The sequence below is a fragment of the Hypanus sabinus genome, chromosome 21, assembly GCF_030144855.1.
Source record: "Hypanus sabinus isolate sHypSab1 chromosome 21, sHypSab1.hap1, whole genome shotgun sequence".
In the NCBI taxonomy this organism is placed as follows: Eukaryota; Metazoa; Chordata; class Chondrichthyes; order Myliobatiformes; family Dasyatidae; genus Hypanus; species Hypanus sabinus.
The window spans coordinates 19,576,337-19,592,842 of NC_082726.1; positions in this window are offsets into that span (position 1 = coordinate 19,576,337).

Below are 16,506 nucleotides of genomic sequence, written 5' to 3' on the forward strand. Positions count from 1 at the left end.
TACTCTCCTTGGGGCATTGGTTCCCCCCATGTTACATTCATTATCTCCTTTCACTACTGGCATTCTTTACCACAACCCACCCCACCCCTCCTTAGTTTTAGATTAGAGACTAAATGTATTTATTAATCACATGTAGATAGAAGCATAGAATGAAATGTGTCGTTTGCTTTTAAAACCAACACAATTGAAGGATGTGCTGGGGCAGCTAAGTGTTGCTACATATTCTGGCGTCAACATAGCTTGCCCACTTCTCCCTCCGCAAAGTTTCAGATCTGACCAGAAGGAGGTTTTCTTTTTTCTGTACTTTTATCCTCAAATGGACTGCCCAGTCCTTTTTTTCGTTAGTTTAGTTGGTTTTTTTATTCCTAATATTTGCCTAATATTATACATGATTTTGACAGTGTATATCCCTTTCCTTGTTTGTACGTTTATTGTATTATGTATTTGATATAACTTCTCCTCAGATTTGTATCTATTCATATAACTTTTTTTAAATCAATAAAAAAGATTGAAAATGAAGAGCACAGTCATCTGCACACTGCAGCTCTGGGACCCGTTCTCTACGGAGTTTGGTGGTTGCGTGGAGCCTCCTGATGTCAAAGAGGTTGCCATCTAATCTGACGTCCACTGCCACACCGCTGCTGTCTTCAGTCTCATTGTGGAGAAGCTTGGTAACACACAGGAGAAAGATGTTAAAAGAGCACCGGTGCTAGCACACACCCCTGTGCGTACAAAGAAGGGCTCAGACTCTTGTCCTCCTATGGTCACCCGAGCAGTCATCCCATTGTGGAACTGGTGGAGGATGTTAACAAATTTATTGGGACAGCCAAACCTGAGGAGGACATCCCATAAGAGCTCTCTTTGCACAGTGTCGAATGCTTTGGAGAGGTCGACAAAGGCCATAAACAGGTCCTGATGTTGCTCCTGGCACTTTCCCTGAAGCTGCCGAGCTGTGAAGATCATGTCGATCGTGCTCCTGTTCTTCCTAAATCCACACTGCGATTCAGGCAGCATTGACTCGGTGATGTTGCTGATGAGCCTCTGAAGCAACACCTCAGCCAGGACCTTTCCAGCAAAAGGAAGGAGTGATATTCCCCTACTATTGCCGCAGATGGCCTTGTCACCCTTGTTCTTATAAATGACAACGATGTTTGCATTTCTCCATTGCTGTGGGATGTTCTCATCAGTCCCATTTGCCCCAGAGATGTGGCGTGCAGGCTCACCACTGTGTGCCCGTCAACCACTATCCCAGCTATGGGTAAATAGCCCCACAGCCTTGTGGTAAGTCTGTTGAGACAAGGCTAAGGGAGCACACCCTGACAAAAAAGCAATGCGCTGGTGGTGCGCAACAGGCGGACCTTAACAGACCAAGGACCCGGCGGCCTCCTGCAGCCAAGTTGTAGGGCTGGTTGTCCTGGGATCTCCCTTGCCACTGGGACCCTGGTTATTTATCTATCTATTTATTTATACATACGCGCACATGCACACACACACACAATCCTAATACTGATATAACAACATGGAAAAATAGTGGAGGCTGGTTTTGTCCTTCAGTAAGTTTACTTTTGTCAAGTTTACTTGCAATTGCAACACAGCCCTTGCAGAGAAATACTAGAGACTTCAGTTGCTGGAACCTGGTTCAGCAAATAATCAGCTGGAGGAACAGCATGGACTAAACCACGTCCTTTTGGAGACGGGGGGGGGGGGGGGGGAGGAGGAATTGTTGATGTTTTGGGTCGAGACCCTGCACCCTATGGTGTTTGACTTGCTAAACTCCCCCCCACCCCAGCAGTTTGTTTGTTACAACTTTTACAGAGATCAGCCAGAATGAATTCCACCACCGATCAGCCCCTAAACATCTTTTCTCCATATGGCTTAGATGTAAACTAACAACTACTGTGTACATATTCAGCTTTAGGTATTGTACTCATAACTTTCATAGAACACTGTGAATAAGGGGGTAGATGTAAAACACTGATTAACCAGCATATGCAGGATTCAGTGGGGTCAGTCTATTGGACTTTCCAGTTAAATACCAAAACAATTTAATTTTTAGACTTTTCATTTGGTTCCTTCAGTTTGTTATAGCCAGGGATGGTAATGGGGCCAAGCTCCCAGCACCTATTAAACGGTCCAGTTGCTGCGCCTCAAGTAGCTTCTGACAACCAAGCCCAGCTTCTGGCTTTCATGTGTGGCTTAGCTACTAAGTCCAGAGGAACTGTTCCTACTGACAGGAGAAGCGGCAACTTAAAACCAGTCGCTTCGGGCAGATGGCCAAGGTCGGCACCTCGTCGAGGAGAAGGAAATGTCCGCTGCTCACAGCAAAGGCTTTGGGAGTAAACCCCGAGGAAAAATCCGGAGCTGGAATCCCCAAGGCAGTCCACGGTTGAGCTCAACGCTGCCTGGCAACTCCTGTGACGCAGCTGATGCCAAACTGCATCAGCCTCTGCCGTCCCTTTGGATTAGCAGCTGCATGGGCTAGCTCCCCAATATCGTACTGCCCTGGCTTGCGTATCGTGTACAAAGCTGGGAAGCAGCATCCACAGTCGACTCCAACCAAGGGAGGCCTCCAGGTGTTGCATTGTAATAAAGGTTGCAGTAGAGCGAGTTTAAAGCCATTACAGAAAACCCTGAGGCCAAGTGAAATACAAGACAATGGATTTGACTTGAATATCAGGGCAGTCCGAATCCCCGGTCCCCAGTGGGTTGTGAGGAAGCACAGCAAACACTTATGAGCTGGATAGCAACGCTTTGGGATTTCTGAATTTGGGATTTCAGGTAGTTGCTAATCAGAGATTCACTGCACCTTCAGTGATACAGCTCCAGCTATGCTCCTGCTGATTTGGAGGGTGTACAGCGTAAATGGGGAGAGGCAGATTTTTTTTTAAGTTTCTCTTTCAACACAGCAGGATAACACACATACAGGAGTGTAAACCTGAGGGAACTAAACAAAGGAACAGCCATCTCATTCTTCAACAGATTTAAGGTGCTGCCTCACAACCTGAAAAATATTCAACACCCTGCACAAACAATTTGTAGCTCAGCCTACCAAGCATTAGACACAGTACACCAAAAGAGGTTTTGTTTGCAAAGCAGAACACATCGCGTAAGCTGTAAAAGTTGAGTTTTCATACCCCTTGCTGCTGATTGTGTTCCAAATGTTGGTAACACAACGCCTTACAGCACTGGCGACATCGGTTCAGTTCCCACCACTGCCCTTAAGGACTTTGTACCTGTGGGTTTCGTCCGGGTACTCCAGCTTCCTCCCACAGTCCAAAGCGTACCAGTTGGTAGGTTAATTGCCTCCAATTCAGCTAGGGTTAAAGAGGAGGTTTGCTGGGTGGTGCCGCCTGAAGGGGCATAAGAGCCTGTTCTGCACCGTATCTCAACAATAAATAAACAGATTCATCTCACTTTCCATCAAAAATGACAACAAAACAAAATCCATTCACAGATACACACTATTGCCGCTGTGTTTGAAAGGTATTTTTATATGGTGGTATTACTGTAAAGTAATAATGTCAATACAGTATACAAATTTCACTCTTATTTTCCCTTTTCAGAACCAGAATCAGGTTTATTATCACCGGCATGTGACATAAAATTTGTTAACTTAGCAGCAGCAGTTCAATGCAATACATATAGTGAAGAGAAAAAATAATAAAATAAGAATAATAATAAATAAGTAAATCAATTACAGTATACGTACATTGAATTGATTAAAACATGCAAAAACAAAAATACTGTATATTAAAAAAAGTGAGGTAGTGTCCAAGGTTTCAATGTCCATTTAGGAATCGGATGGCAGAGGGGAAGAAGCTGTTCCTGAATCGCTGAGTGTGTGCCGTCAGGCTTCTGTACCTCCTACCTGATAGGAATAGTGAGAAAAGGGCATGCCCTGGGTGCTGGAGGTCCTTAATAATGGACGCTGCTTTCTGAGATATAGCTCCCCAAAGGTGTCCTGGGTACTTTGTGTGCTAGTACCCAAGATGGAGCTGACTAGATTTATAACCCTCTGCAGCTTCTTTTGGTCCTGTGCAGTAGCCCCCCCCCCCCCTCCATACTAGACAGTGATGCAGCCTGTCAGAATGCTCTCCATGCTCATATATAGAAGTTTTGGAGTGTATTTGTTGACATGCCAAACCTCTTCAAATTCCAAATAAAGTATAGCCGCTGTCTTGCCTCCTTCATAACTACATCTTCTATGCACACAGCAATCAACCATTTTGGTTACAGTGACCAGTCGTTGCAAAGTCATTGCATAGATTGTGGGGTGGAAAATCATGACTTCATGTGCAACTCCATCACTGAGCAAATTTATCATGTGCTAATGTATTATGTTTCTGTATGTTCATGGTAAATTGGTGATTAATACTCAGAAACACTCTTATTTCACCTTTTTTGCACATTACACACTAGATGCATCATGGCTTGGTAGGTAACTGTTCTGCCTGCAACCACAAGGGCCTGCAGAGAGCTGTGAGCACAGCTCAGTAAGTGGTTCACGGGAACCGGCTGCCCCTCTACGTACGGCATCTGCTCCTTTCATTGCTTCAGTGAAGTAGCGAGCATGATCACAGTGATTCGCTCTTCTCCCCCCCCAAAAACCTGAAAGCACATGCCATCAACCTTAAGGATAGCTTCTATCCTGCTTTTATAAAACTATCAAATGTTTTGTTAGTATGATAAAATGGATTCTTGAACTCATAATCTACCTTGTTGTGTCTTGCTGCACGGCACAAACTATAACCTTTTATTCTGCATTCTTGTTTTCCTTTCTACTCAGTGTACTGTTGTGGTGAAGTGATCTGCAAAACAACCTTCTTCCACTGTGCCTTGGTATATGTGACAGCAAGAAAACAATTTAGTATATTAAATGTTCCAGTGAACTGGGTGAGTTCAAAGGGAGCGCAACAGGCATCCAGATAAAGTGTCTCAACCCCCAATGTTGGCTGTCCACTTCTGTCCACCTGGGCTGCTGAGCTCCTCCAGCATCTTGTTATGCCCAATTCAAACACCTGCACTTTGTTGTGTCTATGTTGATATACTACTGGAATGTACAGATTCCCAGCTTAATTGTCGATGGTCATGTTATCAGCATATCAGTCATAGCACTCCTATCCTGACTATAGTCAAGTTCCCGTTTAGAAGCCCAAGGATGTGGACATTTTGCTGCCATACTGAAGGACTACTGCACTTTAGAGAATGCAGTGAAAGGCTCCAATTGCCCTCCGGGGTGCATGTAAAAGATCCCATGCACTCTACAGGAACAGTTATTGCAGGTATTGAGTCTCTGAGCACTACAGCGTAGAAACAGGCCCATTGACTCATCCAGTTCATGTTCACCTGTTCTTCTACCTATTCCCATCTCCCTGCACACGGACCATAGCCTTCCATACCTTTCTCAACCATTTACCAATCCAAACTTCTTTCAAATGTTACAGCAGAATTCACATCTACCACAAATGTGGTTACAAGAGTTAATCTGAGAATTCTGTTTTCTTCCCCTCCCACCACACCCCTATGCCACACTCACACTCCTACCTTTACCCACAACCTGCAACTGTGACAAGTGCCACACCCGCCCTTTCACCTCCTTCCTTACCTCCATTCAGGGCCCCAGTTTGCCCTTCCAGGTGAGGCGACACTTCACCTGTGAGTTTATCTGCAGCAGCCTCCTCCACATCGGTGAAACACAAAGCGGATTGGGGGTCTGCTTTGTCAAGCATCCTTGCTCAGTCAGTCACATAACTAAGACCTCCTGGTGGCTACCAATTTCAATTCAGCTTCCCATTTTCACACTGACATGTTTGTTCATGGCATCCTCTACTGCCACAATGGGGCCAAATGCAGGTTGCAGGTGCAATACCTCATGTTCCATCTAGTTAGTCTCCAAATTGTCGGCATGAACATCAATTCCTCCAACTTCCAGTAACCACTCCCCCCCTCCCCTTTGTTCTTCCTTATTGCGGTGGTCCTCCATGACCTGCGCATCACTTCTCTCTGGTTCCCCATCTCCTTCCTTTTATTCCATGGTCCACTATCCTCTCCCGTCAGTTTCCTTTTCCTTCAGCCCTTTACCTCTTCCACCAATCCCCTCTCAGGTTCTGACATCACTCCCTTTCATCCATTTCCTTTCCCCTCCCATGGTCTCACCTATTACCTGCCTGCATGTACTCCTCCCACCTATCATTCTGGCTTCTGCCCCCTTCCTTTCCAGACCTGATGAAGTGACTCAGCCCGAAACATCAACTCTTTACTTATCTCCACAGATTCTGCCTGACCTGCTGAGTTGCCTCTGGCATTTTGTGTGTGTTTCTCAAGATTTCTAGCATCTACAGAAACTTATCTCTAACCCTCATTTTTACGCCACTCCCCCAATCCCTCCTTCGCATCCTCCCCCTCCCTCACAACTAGAGGGAGAGTTTGCATGGATTTTGGTTGCTGTCTCTGGGGCATCAGAGGCTAGGGGGGGGGGGGGCGGAGATCTGATAGAAGTTAATGAAATTATGAGGGACATAGAGAGAGTAAATGGCCCGTTCATTTATTCCAGGGTGAAAAACATTAAACGCTAGAAAGCAAAGGGTTGAGGGAACTTTGAAGAAGGTACATGAGACAAATTTTCTGTCCCCACTTAAGAGCGTTAGATACCTGGAACATGCTGCTAGGGAGGTGGTGAAAGCTGGTACGGCTTCTAAAATAACATTGATTTGGATATTTCAGGCATGGTCCCATCACCCATCCCATCCATTCCCCAGTGATGGAGGGGCTATATACTGATTTGAAGTGTTCTGAGGTGCCGTGACAAGGTGCAGAGCAGTAGCCACGTCTCAGTAGGGGGGAGGATGGTGGGATGAAGCTCTGCCCCAAAGCTAGCAAGACCATTGACAACAGGCACAAAGACCCACCCTTCATTTGAAAATAATGAAGGATAATTAAGGAATTAAAATTTGACACCATTTAAAAATATAACCGACAAACATTTTAATTAAATAATTAAATGAATAAATACCTTACATCAGTGATGGGCAAAATACTGGAGATGATTCAAGTTGATAGATGGTTAAGAAGCCGAATGGTGTGTTTGCCTCCATTAGTCAGAGGACTGAGTTCAAGACCCGCAAAGTAACATTTATAAAATCCTGGTTAGACGACACAGGAGTATTGTGCTCAGTTCTGGTTGGCTCAATCTACCTGCATGAACACTACTTTAAAGGAGTCATTAGGTGCTTCCTGATTATCACTGTCCTCACCCCATTGACAAGCCAATCAATCATCAAGGAGGTGGTACCCCAATGAACTCTTCTATGCTGATAATGTGGTTCTCAGTTTCTGGCCTCACTCAAGTGAACTTGGATGCACTGAAGACCATTCAAGAGGCACTGAATAGTAACACATCTAAAGGTACCAAGGTCTCCCTTTTCCTCATCTACATCCAACTGACAAGGCAAGTTTATTTCATCCCAGGAAAATGTGACCTCACCTTACCAAGGACATGAAGTTTCTTTATCAGTGTTTTCTTTAGCAAAGTCCAAAATGTTGCATGTAAACGTATAGCATTGTACTCAAACTCTACATTTTGCTGTCTGCAGCACCCTGGGAACTCTATTATTTCCCTGTCATTGCAGTACACTACAATTTGTATAGTTCTGCTTGAGTGCCTCCACCAGCAGCAGTAGGCACGGGTGCAAGAGAAGGAACAGAAATGGAGATATCAGTTCAGCTGAGGCAGGGAAAGAAGAATAACGGGTATGGTAGCAAAGAAATCCCATCTGGACAGGGGGAGAGACCCTGATGCTTACCATTTTATTTCACCATCCCATTTTAAGCTCTGCCTCTTGAGCTTGCTGGACTGTTACAAGGTCCAACGTGAACTCCAGGAACGCCATCTCATTTTCCGTTGAGGCATGCTGCAGCATGTTGAGAGGTGTACAAGCAAAGCCTCCAATTTCAGATAACTTGCTTTTCTCTTCTGTTTTTTTAAATCAAGTCTGTTTTCTTTTGCGTGCCATTCCTGTTTTGCTTTCACTTCAAAGTAAATTTATTAACAAATTACATATACATTCAGTAGCCACTTTATTAGGTACAGGAGTGAAACTGCTGCTGTAGCTTGTTCACTTCAAGGTTCGATGTGTTGTGCTTTCAGAGATTACCTTCTGCACACCACTGTTGTAATGTGTGGTTATTTGAGTTCCTGTTGCCTTCCTGTCAGCTTGGACCAGTCTGGCCATTCTCCTCTGACCTCTCTCATTAACAAAGCATTTTCACCCCCAGAACTGCCGCTCACTGAATTTTTTTTTTGTATTTTTTTTTGCACCATTCTCTGTGAACTCTGGAGACTGTTGTTTGTGAAAATCGTAGGTCATCAGCAGTTTCTGAAATTCTCACTCACCATGTCTGACACTAACAATCATTCCATCCACAAAGACTTTTAGATCACATTTCTTCCCCATTCTGATGTTTGGTCTGAACAACAACAGAACCTTTCACCATGTCTGCATGCTTTTATGCATTGAGTGGCTGACTAGATAGTTGCATTAATGAGCAGGTGTACCGGTGTACCTAATAAAGTGGCCACAGGAAGTATGCTAGTATGCTACCTTCAGGTTCATATTATCGTAGGCATTTACGGGGGGGGGGGAAGAGAAAAGAATTTTACAGAAAAATATATAAAAAGACACGAATGACATGTAACTCCCTGGGTCGCCTCAGGCTCACTCAGCTCGTTCCCGTCTAGGGAGAGCAGCCTTCAGCCCCGCCAAACCGGGTAATCAGCTGGTGTGGATGCTGTGTGATGTCCCCGCCTCGACCAAAAACAGACAGTACACCATATGCGATTAAATGAGTACAATTTATAAAGGTTACTATAACTAAGTGATTAATAACGATACAGTATATATGAAGAGAAAATTAAAGAAAAGGCGCCAAACTTATCAAAGTCCAAACCACTTCGTGCACAGCCGTTGGAGCTCAATTACTGAAGTCTTCTGGCCACCATTCGCTCACCTCCGAACTCCTCGACTCTCCAAACAGCTCAGGACCCTCCGAGTGGTCAACCAAGCTCATCTAGCTTCATCCCCCCCCCCCCCCCGGAGAATCTCCCGGCCTCGGACCCCCCTTTGGGGTCCGATCCTCGCCCAGCTTAGAGCATTGCGTCCTCTCTCTCGACCCCCTCGCGCCGATCTGCCCAAAAGCCCATCAACGAAAGCTTACAGACTCAGAAGAAAGAACATTAATCCCCATTCGGTTTACAAAGGAATACCATTCTCGTTATCAGTAAATTAGCATTCCTGCTAGTTAACAAAAGGAAACCCTTTCCCAACACCTTCAGGTTCATATTATCGTAGGCATTTACGGGGGGGGGGGGGGGAAGAAAAGAATTTTACAGAAAAATACATAAAAAGACACGAATGACAAATAACTGAGGATCGTAGAAGACCTTGCAACACTATTTAAGAAAGGACAAAAACCCAAATCAGGACACTTCAAATAACATCTGTTATTCGAATAACACCTGCAACCTGGTCTTCCCTGAGGCTGAGATACGCAGATGTTTCCAACGAATGGACAGTCGCAAGGCTGCGAGACTGGACGGCGTCCCAGGGTGAGTACTCAGTACAACTGGCAGGTGTGTTTACAGACATTTTTAATCTCTGCCTCTCCCACCATAGAGTGCCCTCCTGCTTCAAATTATCCACCATTGTCCCTGTACCAAAAAAGACCATGGTAACATGTCTGAGCAACTGGCGTCCTGTCGCACTCACCTCAATAGTAAGCAAATGCTTTGAGAGGCTGTTCAAGAATTACATCTGCAGCTTGCCACCACCCAAACTGGACCCCCTACAATTCACCTACCGACACAACCGATTGACAGATGACACAATAGCCACTGCTCCACACACCATCCTTACACATCTGGAGTAGAAGGATATGTGAGAATGCTGTTCCTGGACTACAGTTCAGCATTCAGCACCATAGTTCCATCCAGGCTTGATAAGAGGCTCAGAAACCTCGGCCTTGACCCTGCCTTGTGTAGCTGGATCCTGGACTTCCTGTCAGATCGCCAGCAGGTTTTAAGACTGGACTCCCTCACCTCCAACCCTCTGACTCTCAATACAGGAGCCCCTCAGGGCTGCGTACTAAGTCCCCTCCTTTATTCCCTGTATACCCATGACTGTATTGCCACCCACAGCTCCAATCTAATTAAATTTGCTGATGTCACTACATTGATTGTCCTTATCTCAAACAATAAAGAGGTGGCCTACAGGGAAGAAGTTGTCTCTCTGACACAGAAAACAACCTCTCCCTCATTGTCGCATAAACAAAGGAGCTGGTTGTGGACTACAGGAGGAATGGAGGCAGGCTAAACCCGATTGACATCAATGGATCTGGGGATGAGAGAGTAAACAGCTTTAAGTTGCTCGGCAGAAACATCACTGAGGACCTCATGTGGTCTACTCACCAGCTGTATGGTGAAAGGGCACAACAGCACCTCTTTCACCTCAGATGGTTGAGGAAGTTTGGTATGGGCCCCAAATCCTAAGAACTTTCTACAGGGGCACAATTGAGAGCATCCTAACTGGCTGCATCACTGCCTGGTATGGGAACTGTACCTCCCTTAATCGCAGGACTCTGTGGTGTGGACTGCCCATGATTCAGGACATTTACAAGGACAGGCATATAGGATCATTGGGGGCCCAAGTCATCCCAATCACAATCTATTCCAGCTGCTGCCATCCAGGAAGCAGTACTGCAGCATAAAAGCCAGGACTAACAGGCTTCAAGACAGCTTCTTCCACCAGGCCATCAGACTGATGAACTTGCGCTGATTTGAGTGTACTCTATATTATATTGACTGTTCTATTTATTATAAATTGTTATGATTGCACATGGCAAAGTCAGATGGAGACGTAACATAAAGATTTTTACTCCTCATGTATGTAAAGGATGTAAGAAATAGACAATTTAATTCATTGGAAAATAGTGGTTTCAATTGTTAAAGGAGGCAGCATTAGGACATTCAGAATATCATAAGCAGAACCTTATATGGGAGGAGCATTTGGTAAATTTCTTAGAGTCCTTGAGGATATGGAAAACATGATGGTCACCAGGAAAGCAGTCAGTGTAGAAAATGTAGAGTTTCAAGAGACAGTTCATGAAATGTTATTGCACAAGGTCACACAGAGTTGGGGATTGGTATAGAGGATGGGCCAAGAAATGGACAGAAAATAGGGTCAAGATAAATGGATTGCTTTTGCTTTAGCAACTGGTTAATTATTGGGTGCAATAGGGTTGGTGCAGGGGTTTTCAATCATTATTAATGACTTGGATGAAGGCATTGCATACACCACAGCCGAATTTGCTGATGATGTAAAGATAGGTGGATTAACAAGTGTGAGGGCACATAAATAACCTGCAAATGGAACATAACACAGGAAAATATGACATCATTTAATTTGAAAGAATATGAGCAAATTCTGTAGAGAGACGATAAAATGTTGCACTGCAGAGGAATCTAGTTGACCAAGTGCATGGTGATCTTGCAGGAGCAGCAAGCAGGAAGAGTATAGAGAATGAAAGTAGCAAGGTTTTGATGCAGCTTTACAGAGTATTGGTGAAGCTTTGGTCTTTGTATCTACAAAATGAGCCTGCATTGGAGGTAGTGCAGAGAAGGTTCATCAGATTGTCTTGTGGGATGAAAGGGGTTGATGTATGAAGAAAGGGTGAGCAGGATGGGCTGATACTCAGAGTTTAGAAGTATGAGAGGCAACCTTTTGAAACTTAGCAGATTCTGAGGAGGGCTGGCAGACTGGATGCTGATGCTTCCCCAACTGGTGGTATTTAGAATTGTGGCATAGTTTCACAATTAGATGTTAAGATTAGGAGAGATTCCTTATCTCAAAGGACCGTGACATTCTAGAATTCCCCTACTCAAAGCAGTAGAAGTGGAGTAATTACACATATTTATGGTGGCGATTGACAGACAATTCACTACAAGTATGTCAAATGACATGAGATCAGATGACATGGGGTGGGGGTGGGGGGAGTCACTAATGAGGAGGATAAGATTAGATCAGCCACAATCTTACTGTATGATGGAGCAGTCTGATGGGCAGGTGGGAATGCCCCTCCTTCACCCTTCACACGTTATCACTTCCTGCCAGGTACACGTTTTCATTTTCTTTCTAGTCCTTTTGGCAATTACCTTAAATCTGTATCTAGTGGTTGCTGACCTTACTGCCAGTTAAAACAATTTCCCCTCCATCTAACCTATAATAAATATAATTTACTGAGAGTTAACAACGTCTGAGTAGCGCCAGAATGAGGGCTTGAAGGTTTTCTTTATGGAATGAAATTGTTAAAAACATGAGGTAGGATTTAAAATCTGGATCACAACACCTTAGGACATTGTGAATTGAAATCACTGGCACTATGCATCCAACTATCTATGAGCACAGTAAATGCAGGTACCCCCTCCTTTCTCAGGTATTCGCTCTCCCATTTTCTCTGTCATACACCACTTACGCCTAGAGCAGGGGTCAGCAACCTTTACCACTGAAAGAGCCACTTGGACCCGTTTCCCACAGAAAAGAAAACACTGGGAGCCGCAAAACCCGTTTGACATTTAAAATGAAATAACACTGCATACAACGTTTTTTTTGCCTTTATGCTATGTATAAACAAACTATAATGTGTTGCATTTATGAAATTGATGAACTCCTGCAGAGAAAACGAAATTACATTTCTGCATGCAACAAAAACATTTTGAACTCCGAAAAAAAGACGTTGGGTTGAAAGTTACTTTTAAGTAAAATATTCAATGTCTATTTGAGTCCTTCTTGTATTTATGAAAAACGCCGAACTTAAATTTTCCGCCAGCAGCAAACCAAAAATAACGTCAGCCAGCTGTCATCCTGAAAAATGAAAGGACTATTTCACTGAACAATGAAAAAATATGAATATAAGTAAAATAATAGGCAATTAAAATATTTATCATACTTGGTTAATGGGATTTCTGCTCCTGGACCTCAGCGCACAGCGTCTGCACATCAGGGCTGTATGATGTCACCTTCATCTTTACACAGGATCGCAAGCTGTCATCTGTGAGGTTTTCAATATCACTCCATTTGTGTTTCTGAGCAAGAACGGCCTTCTGACGGGCAACATCTTCAAGGTCTGCTGTCAAGCGTCTAAACTTGGACACCCATATGTCTTTGTCGGCTATGTCGGCCAGTTCCATCTCAAGATCAGGTTGACTCACACCTGCCAATGCAGTCGTATTCAGTAGGGAAGGATCGATGCTTAAGGGAGTGACCGGGAAGGATAATGTGTTTTTTTCCTCTCTGAACTCACAGAAGCGTTTCCCAAACGATGTTTGCATTGCGATGATTGCAGAATGTAAATACTCCGAAATTATCATGTCGTGACCTTGTTTGAACTCTCTCAAATTGGGGAAGTGAGACAAAGTGCCTTTCTGTAAATCTCTGGCAAGCACTGTCAACTTGCGCTCGAATGCCAAAACATCCTCCAACATGTGCAGGGCTGTACGTCCTTTCCCCTGAAGAGCTGTGTTCAGCGTGTTCAGGTGCGCTGTCATGTCTACCATGAAGTGTAGCTTTTCCAGCCACTCTGGCTGTTCCAGCTCAGGAAAGGTGAGCCCTTTGCTGCCCAGGAAAGTTTTCACTTCTTCCAGACACGCGACAAAGCGTTTCAGCACCTTCCGTCTGGACAGCCAGCGATAAAAACACGTTGTAGCGGTGTCAGTAAACTGCAGTCAAAGATAGCTTTATTCGAACTAAACAGCCTTGCTTTTAAGCCTCCCTCAACCCAGCCCCCATGGACGCAGATGCTGCAAAAGACGCGTACTCACAAACCCCCGTAGGCTATCTCCCTTAGCCGGAATGCTGGCTAATTGTGAGCCGTTTCGGATGTGGCAGGAAATGTGTCGCTACACTTAGGTTGTACAAGATCACCATAATTACATTTCAAAAGCTAACAAACTAACATAAAATACATTTTAATTAAATACTGACCAATTATTTCCCAAAGCCACAGGGAGCCGCAGCACAGAGGTGAAAGAGCCACAAATGGCTCGGGAGCCGCAGGTTGCCGACCCCCGGCCTAGAGGCAGCAGGAGAGTAATTTTGAGCTGACCTTGCATGCCTTGTCAGCACACCTCTTGAGTACCAGGTCCCTGCACTGTGCCTTATAGCAATGGTCTTCCCAGAGGATGGTTCTACTTACACCCGAACTATGCCCAAGACACACTCATCACTGCAACAAACAAACTTAAGTGGCAGCTTTGGCTCAGCAATTTCATTTAATCTTTGGGAAAGAGCATTGTGGATTCAAATGCCATTCCAAGCCCTGTGCACGTAAATGACATGGGTATATCATGGTAGTAAACAGTGCTGTCTTGTTAGAGAATGGGTTGGTAAACAGAGGTTTCATTTTACACCTGGTGGATGGAGAAATCTATTTGCACGATTTCAAAAGGACCACTTCGCGCCAATGGCAACGGGTTTCAGATTCACCACCATCTGGCTTCCTCATCTCTATCCTAAATGGACATCCCTCAATTATGCCCTCTGGTCCTAGACTCCACCACTACAGGAAACATCCTCTCCACATCCACCCTCTCTAGGACTTTTAATATTTGATAGGTTTCAATGAGAGCCCACCCCCCCCCTCTTCTAAACTCCAGCGAGTACAGGCCCAGAGCCATCAAACACTTCTCATACATTAACCCTTTCACTCCTGTAATCATTCTCATGAACCTCTTCAAGGCCCTCTCCAATGCCAGCATGATCTTTTCTTAAATAAGGGGCCCAAATTGCTTACAATACTCCATGTGGTCTGACCAATGCCTTATAAAGCTTCAACATCACAGAACATCCTTGCTTGTATATTCCAGTCTTCTTGAAATGAATGCTAACATTCCCTTCCTTATCATTGACTCAACCTGCAAGTTAACTTTTAGGGTAGGGGTTCCCATGGACCCCTACCATTAGCCATGAGGAATCCCAGCTTTAGGGCAACCTGAATGAGGCCTCCCAAGTCCCTTTGCTCCTCTCATTTTTGAATTTTTAAATAGCAAATCCAGAGTTGAACCATATATTGAATCCAATTAATAGAATACAAAGTAATAAATTCAAAGTTTTGAAAACTATGTTAAAACAAATGGGAAATTGTTATACTAAGATCAAGTGTACTTCTGTGCTACACTTTAGTAAGTCTGACCTGGCTGTACAGTACAGTATAGGCAGAGACTGAAGACTGCAGAACCAGCAGTGAGGACCAAGAAGGTATGGACAAGGGAAGCACAGGAGCACTTACAGGACGGCTTTGAATCGGTGAACTGGACTGTTTTCAGGGATTCATCTCTGAATCTGGATGAGTATGCTGCAGTTGTTGTCAACTTCATGAGAACCTGTGTGGATGAGTCTGTGCCCACGAAAACCTGCTGCACATTCACAAAGCAAAAGCTGTGGATGAACCAGGAGGTACGTTGTCTGCTGAGGGCTAGATCTGTGGCACTTATATCTGGCAACCCAGGCCTGTACAAGAAAACCAGATATGACTTGCGGGGGGCTATTTCAAGAGCTAAGGAACAATTCCAAGTGCGGTTGGAGGCAACATTGGATGTTGCAGGACATTAATACCTACAAAGCAAAACACAGTCGCATGAATGGCAGCAATATTTCACTACCAGACAAACTCAATGTTTTTTATACCCACTGTGACAAGGAGAATTTAACTATAGCTGTGAAGGTCCCTGCTGCATTCGGTATCCCTGTGCTCTGTCTTGGAGGCCAATGTCAGGCTGTCTTTCAGGAGGGTGAACCTTTGCAAGGCAGCAGGCCCCAATGGAGTAGCTGGTAAGGCTCTGAAAACTTGTGCGGGTGTATTCAAGGACATTTTCAACCTCTCATTGCCACGGTCGGAAGTTCCTACTTGCTTCAAAAGGGCAACAATTATTCCTGTGCCCAAGAACAGCAGTGTGAGCTGCCTTAATGACCACCATCCAGTTGTACTCACATCTACAGTGATGAAATGCTTTGAGAGGTTGGTCATGCCAGAATCAACTCCTGCCTCAGCAAGGACCTGAACCTACAGCAATTTGCCTATTGCTGCAATAGGTCTATGTCAGTCGCAATCTCAATGGCTCTTCACGTGGCTTTGATCACCTGGACAATACAAACACCCATGTCAAGATGCTGATCATTGACCTCCATCTTCAAATGGCTCCTTGACTTCCTAACTGGAAGTCCACAATCTGCACAGATGGTATTAATATCTTCTCCTTGCTGATGAACAACACTGCCACAGCTCAGGGATGTGTTCTTAGCCCACTGTTCCACTCCCTCTATATCCATGATACAACCACTGTTGGCAGAATCTCAGATGGAGGTGAGAGAGCATACAGGAGTGAGATATACCAGCTAGTTGAGTGGTGTGCAGTAACAACCTTGCACTCAACATACTTAAGAGCAAAGAGCTGATTGT